General features: G+C 45.6%; 1 pseudogene; it reads left to right on the top strand.

Annotated features, from left to right (window-relative positions):
- Positions 1–3,544: 3,544 nt before the first annotated feature.
- LOC144108579 (uncharacterized) lies at positions 3,545–6,518 on the top strand (annotated as a pseudogene).
- The last annotated feature ends 992 nt before the right edge of the window (positions 6,519–7,510 follow it).

The raw sequence follows: 7,510 nt of genomic DNA on the forward strand, positions 1-7,510 counted from the left end.
TTATTGGAGAAAGAAATAATTTTACCTAATATTGAAGCAAAACTATCACACCCGTAATATTTGTAGCACTTAGCAAAGCATTCCACCTCCTCGACCCCAAAATATTTGTTTCTAAACTAGACACAAATTGTATTCTAGGTCCCTGTCTTCATTGGATTCGGTCCTATAGTAAGCACGCAGGTGGTTATCATCGATGATAATACCTCCAAAGTTGATTCCATTAGTTGTGGCGTTCTTCAAAGAAGCCCTCGTGGCTCTTCATCATGTTTATTCATATTGCTCACAAACCTCAAGTAGTATTTTGTGCCGATGACACTAGTCTTTTTGGAGTAAAGCAGTCGCGAAGATGTTGATAATTAAACGTAATACAGTTCTGAAAGATATAATTGAATGGTGTGAAATTATTCTGGTTTTATCAATATTATAAAAACTCAGTCCGTTGTGTTTTGACCTGTGGATACTATAACGACATTGACTAGTCCACTAGGGCTAAGCAATACCGTAATCGACGTTTTTGATTATGTAAGCCTCAGGATCATTTTTGATGCATTTGTCAGCGGCGCCGTGCATCTGTACTACCTCGTAGAATAGTTTGCAAAATCAGCACATGTTCTTTCCAGATCTCACCACCTGTTTCCTGCGTGTTCAAAACTGACTACAACGTATTTCGTGTAAATTGAACCGAGGCTTTAAATATACGCAGTACACCGCAGCCGGCTGAAACCAGGGGCATATTGCTTGCCGTCGCGTAGCTCTCCTGGGAGCATTTTCTGTATTCCTGTTAATTTCTTAACTACAAAAGAAAAATTCTCCAAAATTTGTAATCATTTTAGGCAAAGGGGCGTTTCGTTAAGTTGTATAGGGGGTTCAGAACCAGCCACTGCGATTTTTCCTAGCAACGTATCTCCTGCGTGGTCCTTTTTTTCAGCATTTAGAGAAAGCCTTCGAAATATATAAACAAAAAATTGCAGTGGCTTAGCTCGGCTATGCCAAGATATAGGTATCGTGAGCAGCAATCTCGCTCTCCTTCTCCGTGGATATACCACACTGGCAAACGCCCCGCTATATGTATACCCCCACTGATACCTCTGAGCACGCACACAAAATGAGAGGCGCCATCAAGCGGCTCCGGCGCAGGGTCAGACTTGGATAATGGGCAACGGAGGCGCACAGCTGTGCACGCGCCGGCGCCAATGCGTCTGCCGCGGCTATAACGCACTCTTTAATCACCGGCGAGGAAAGCGCGCGCGGCGGCGGCAGCTGCTCCGGCGCGCCAGCTGTGCGCCATGTGACGTCACTGCTCCTCGCGCATGCGCAGCACGGCTGCCCAGGAGCCACGCAAAACTGCTCAACCTCAGCCGGTGTAGCTCACGCTACAAAAATCTACGTGATTACGCTCTTCAGCTGCTGTATTTTATCGGGCTTCCAAACGCGCTTTGAAGGACAAAAGCGTGTGCGCTGCCAGTCAGCAAGTGAGCGGCCGACGGCGCTGTCCGCATAGTCATTGAAAAGCGCCAGCGCATCCCTCCAGAACATGGACACTTCGCAATAATTGACAGCCCCACTACCGACAGCCAATTCAAATGGAGCTTTCAGTGGGTTATCACGCAGACACAGTGAAATGAAGAGAAAGCAGTGAAGTCGCGTCCTTCAAAGTAGCCTTCGTTTTCATCGCTCGTAAAACTACGCAGCCCGTCCGAGTGGCGGCCATTCAGTTCTACGTGGTCAAATCGCACGTTTTCTTCCTTCAAAAGATTGTTGCGAGGGCTGCGATATGGTAGCGTACGACCGCAGTCACGCGTTCTTTATTTTATTGTTCGCGGCCTTTGTTGAAAAGTCGGAAAAGAACCACGCAGGACGTAAGTCACCAGAAAAAAAAAACTGTAGCGACTTTGCGAAGCTTCGCTTAATATTCCAAAAGTGAATATTAAAATTTTTGAGTCTCTCATGTTTGATAATCCTAAATAAGCTGAATTTTAAGTTACTCTAAGAAGCGCCACATGAATAAAATGAATCAGCTACGACCAGCTACTGTTCACCACTCTTTTAAAAGCCTTGCATGGAGTTACGCGAGACACCGTTTATATTGTCACGTAGTGGTGACGGCAGTCGAAGCAGCGATGAAGACGGACAAAAGGGTCTTCTAAAAGAAAACGGTTGATTGGGCTGACCTGCGCCAACAATGGACTTAATCACTCGGCGGCGGCGAAGCGACAAGCGTGCTCGGCGGTCGTCGAACAGAATGGCCGCCGCTGTCAGCCGCGCTCAATTTAAAGCTGATAACGAACTTTCGAGATAAAGCGTGCAAAGTTACTAGAACATTCCGGAACAACGTAGAATCAGCTCTACCTGGCTGCGATCAATCGAGATAAATCTAGTCGCGTCTTGCGTCGCAAACGAAGCGATAAACTGGTGTGGCGGCAGATTTGAAAAACGAACAAACACTGCAAATATTCGCGGCATTACTCCCCTCTCAAAGAAGCATCGACCCGATGCATTAAAACAAATAATGCGACTAGTAAGAGAAAAAAAAAACGAAAATAGAGCATGGAAATGCAGCGGCCTTTAGCGCGCATAATACGGCTTCAAACGGACTACATGGTGTTGAAGATTGGTATCGGAGTCGCTTCTCGACACAACCTCGGTCAAGATGACGCCCGCTCCGTCCCGGATAGGAGTGCCACTGAGTGAAGGGTTCGCTGTGGAGAAAGAAGACTTGGTTTATTTTACATATTTACAAGCTTTTGAGTTCAGAAGGGAGCTGCTTCAACTGCATCTGCAGCCCAGTTTTATACACTGCGTTTTCCCTAAATTCCCCAGGTAGGGGACGCCCTCGCCGTGGTGGGTGTGGACAAAACTTTCGCTATCACACACTAACAGACACCTCCGCACACATGGACACGCCCCTGGCATAAGTTCAGCCCGAGGGAGAGGGGTATGCGGCCAGGACCAACACCCTCTAGACTAGTTAGGGCCTCTCCATATCCTCCTCTCTTTTGTGGCTACGTCATCACACTACGACGGGTCAGCTCTCGGCGCTTTCGAGGAGAGGCTGTTGTGCCCCCACTTTCTCCGACCGGTCTCGGTGATTTTGGTGCAACAACGCGTGCGCGGAGCAGTACTAGCAGTAGTATCGAATTTAAGAAAACATTTTGATGCTTTTATTACTGCTGTGCTGCAAAGATAAAAATTTTATTTTGTAAAAATTTATAGTTTTTGTTGAACCGCTTATTTTGGAAGGTAATATTGTTTTCTTTTACGTGGTTTTGTTATACTTTTTTGTATTCGTGCAGAGTGCTCGGCTGGAAAATGCGTTCGCACTGCGGTAAACATCAGTGGTTCCTTCATTTCGTGAACGTTGTCGCACGTGTTCGAATTTCTGCGTTTCTTTTTTTTCCCGTGCAGCGTGTGTCACGAAACTCAACGCTGTTTCAGAGTTACCACCTGTACGGTAACGACGTTGGTAACGACGAGGAAGTACGTCGGTGCCGGGAGGTGTGTGTCTAGACTTTAATAGGCAAACAACAGTAGTGTGCAGGCTGTGATAATGCCTGGGCATTGCTGCGTACCGCGGTGCCGCGGGAACTATGATGGTGGTGAGCGTGTGCGAGTCTTCACCTTCCCTTCGGACCAAGCAAGAAGAGCTCAATGGATTAAAGCTATCCACCGTGCGGACTTCATTCCAGGAAAGCGGTCGGTGGTAAGGAAACATTCTTTTGACGGTCGTGGTTACGCCTTCGTCAGTTGCATTGAAAGCGCTGCGGGCAGCATGTCGCGAGATAATTCCGTAGTGCTGCCCCTTTTGGACCGGGTAAATCTGTAAAGTCGTAGCGAAATAGTATTGTTGACATTCAGTTCACACGACATTTATAGAAATTTCTCTCGTACTGTCATGCACCTGTCTGATTTTTAAACTTCAGGTTCTAGAGCTTTTACTGTCTTTGTTTTTTCTTATCCCAGGTCTGTGAGCGCCACTTTAAACCGTCCGACATGGTAAATAGAACACGCTACACGGATACAAAGACCGGCAAAGTAATTGAAGTGGCACTCAAGCTCGTACGGTTAAGACCTGATGCTGTTCCAAGCATACTTCCCGACTGCCCGGCATATCTTTCTGCCCCAAATGCAAGCACGTCTCGAGAGGCCCCAGATGAAAAGAAGACGCGCCGAGAGGCAGCTGCGCTACAAGATGCCATCACCTTGTCTATTGAAGCACACCAGGCTGAAGAGGACCGAAACAAAATTGACAACTTTCAGGCGCTGTCGAAATGCATACCATGTATAAAGGTCTCCAAATTCTGGATGGTTGTTTACCAGCATAACTTTATACTCTTCCTCAATCTGACTGTCGATGGTGCCCCAGCAATCAAAAAGTCAGTTAAAGTCACCGAGGACCTCTCTCTAAAAGCTGTATATTCATGATGTCGAGGTCACCAAACTTGATGGCGTGGAGATCATTCCAAAAACTGTGAATGATATTCGGTGCTTAACAGGTCTGCTGGATGCTGTTGAGAGCTCTGATAAGAATCCTGCCTTCCGCCAACCTGAAGACAAGACTGGTGCAATATTGAAGCTCGTGCTATCTCTTCTTGAAGACGCAACAAATCAAGAAATGCAGGACGAAGATCGGCAAGATGCTTTGACATTTTTAAAAGAACAAGTATTTCTCCTTTTAAGCAAGTCACCCCGCTACTCTTCAGAGCTGTTGGTATTTTCCTGCCTTCTATTTACCATCTCTCCTCATGCTTATAGGTACTTGCGTAACTACGGAGGTCTCACATTGCCGCATGAGTCCACGATCAGGCGTGTATGCAATGCATGTGTTATAAATAAAGCAGCTGAGCAGCAGGATGTTTCTTTCCTGCTTTATGCAAAGAAGCTCGCGAGTACAATGAAGGATCATGAGAAGACAGTGGTTCTCATGATGGATGAGATCCATCTACAGGCATATTTTGATTACACGGGTGGCACGATTGTCGGCACTGCCAGCAACACTACAAATGCAGCAAATACAGCTCATGTCTTTATGATTCAAAGCCTCCTGTCATCACAAAAAAGTGTTGTTCACATTTTGCCAGTAGAACAAATCAATGCTCAACAGCTGAACACTGTTCTCCGCAGCATCATAAATGAGCTTGAAAAGGTTGGGCTTCGCATCATTGCAGTCATCACAGATAACAACTCTATCAATCGCAAAACAATGTCTCTCTTTGGATTGTCATCAAAAGTCAGCAGCTCCTATCCTCACCCATCAGATCCCACTCGTCCTCTTTTTTTCGTTATTGACCCTGTTCACTTGTTGAAATGTAGTCGGAACAATTGGATCAACCAAAAGAACCATGGAACCTGCATGTTTTTTCCTTCACTTATGAATTTCGACACCAACCCAAAAATTATCACTGCTTCGTTCAAGACCCTCCGGGATCTCCACCTTATCAAGGCTGCTCCAACACTGTCGGTAAAGGCCCTCAATCCATCTAATATGGAAATGCAAAATGTGAAGCTTGCACTGAAAGTGTTCAACCTATTAACCATAGCCGCTCTAGAAACATGCGGTCAATGCTATACACTGCAGCATGCAGCTGGAACAGCGGAATATTTAAAGGCTGTCGAAACCTGGTGGAGGATTGTTAATGTGAAGTCGCCCAGCAAAGGACGCCGGATTCGTGATGACTTGCAGACTCCTATTTCAGAAAAGCTGTGTCCACAAGTCGAATTCCTTCAAACCATCATGCAATGGCTTGACCGTTGGGAGAGTTTGAAGTTTGACAATGGAATTCTCACTCGGGAGACCCACAGTGCCTTGCATCTCACTACGGAAGCCTTGATCAAGATAATAAACTATTGCCTTGAAGACCTTGGATTTGACTACGTACTTCTGGGGAAGTTCCGGACAGACTGCTTGGAGGAAAGATTTGGCAAGTATAGGCAGCAGTCCCGGGTCGCAATACCATGTGTCTATCAGACAAGTGTTCGAATCTGAACGCAAGCTTCGCCTACAAAGAGCCCTGGCGCTTCCAGACATGGATTCAGGGGCACCTGCTGTCAGCATTGATGAGGCGATTCTACAGAGATTCAGCATTGAAGTAAATGACAAGGACTTCGAAATGAAGGCACAAAATCTTCCAGCCATAACGTACGTGGCCGGATACTGCGCTCATGCAGCACTTAAAAAACTTGCATGCACTGCTTGCCGAGCAAATTTGGTAGAAGATGAGGACGTCATAATTGAGAATGCAGAAATTATAGCGAACATGAATCGCGGTAGGCTCAAGTTTCCCCAACCTGCAGTTGTGAATGCTGTAATGACTGCTGAAATCGTCCTGGACAAGCTGCGAAGTGAAAAGTATGCTGTGCACTTCCATTCTCTAGCGAACCAAAGGCAAGCCCTTTTCACACTGGCTACCAACCTGATAAGAGCCGGTGACGGTTTCGACGAATGTGAAAGAGGTCATAGTCCTCACTTGGTCATGCATCACATTCTCAGCGTTGCAACAAAGATTCTGCTGAAAAACTAGAACGACAGTATTGTGCAAGCAAAAGTTGCTCAAAAACGGAAGTTTAACACTTTGAAATCTTGACTGTTCTAACTCCTTGTGTTGCACACCTCTGAAAGTTTTCTGAAAACTTGCACTCTGTAATAAAGGTATCTGTGAAAGACATGAGAGCGCAAAATGGCAGCACGGACGAGTAACAGAACAGGACGAGCGCTGCACTTTCAACTGGATTTACGCAAGGAAGAGCGTTTATACAGCCTCTGCCCTTATCCATGCTCTTAATCGCAGTTGGATAAGGGCAGAGGCTATATAAACGCTCTTCCTTGAATAAATCTAGTTGAAAGTGCAGCGCTCGTCCTGTTCAGTTACTCGTCCGTGCTGCCATTTTGCGCTCTCATGTCTTTCACTAATACGCACTAACAAGCCCAGCTGCAAGTACTTCTTAATAAACATATCCTTTGTATGTAACACAGCTTGCTTCAATATTATAAAATAGAAAGTCATCTGCTCAGTCGATCAGTTCAGATGCCATGGATGAAGCTGTAAGCTGTTCTGAGAGCCATAACTTATGGCAATGTTTTTTTGTGTATGTTTGTGGAGGGAGGGTGAGTGTTGGTTTGGAAGAAAAAGGTTACAAATAGGAGTCAGATTCCTGGCAAACAGTCGACTCAAGGTGATATACCACACGGTTCAATTTTTGCCGAAAATAATTTCTAAGTCCGCGTCATGCAACGAGCTATTAACAAAAATAAAGATATATGTGAACGCACAGCGGAATATCAATGCCCCGCAGAAAAAAAGTGTGCTGACTTTCAGGCAATATTAGGCGACAGTAAACAATACTAAATAGCCAACATATATTCATAATCCGGAAACCGTTAACTCAATTTTTAAACCTATTCACTGCCGACTGTGTACCGGAAATGACATCATACATATACGCCAGCATTAAATCATGGGGCCAAAATCTTCATAGGACGATTTCACGTAGCGCTGCAGTTACACAAGAACGA

The sequence above is a fragment of the Amblyomma americanum genome, chromosome 10, assembly GCF_052857255.1.
Source record: "Amblyomma americanum isolate KBUSLIRL-KWMA chromosome 10, ASM5285725v1, whole genome shotgun sequence".
In the NCBI taxonomy this organism is placed as follows: Eukaryota; Metazoa; Arthropoda; class Arachnida; order Ixodida; family Ixodidae; genus Amblyomma; species Amblyomma americanum.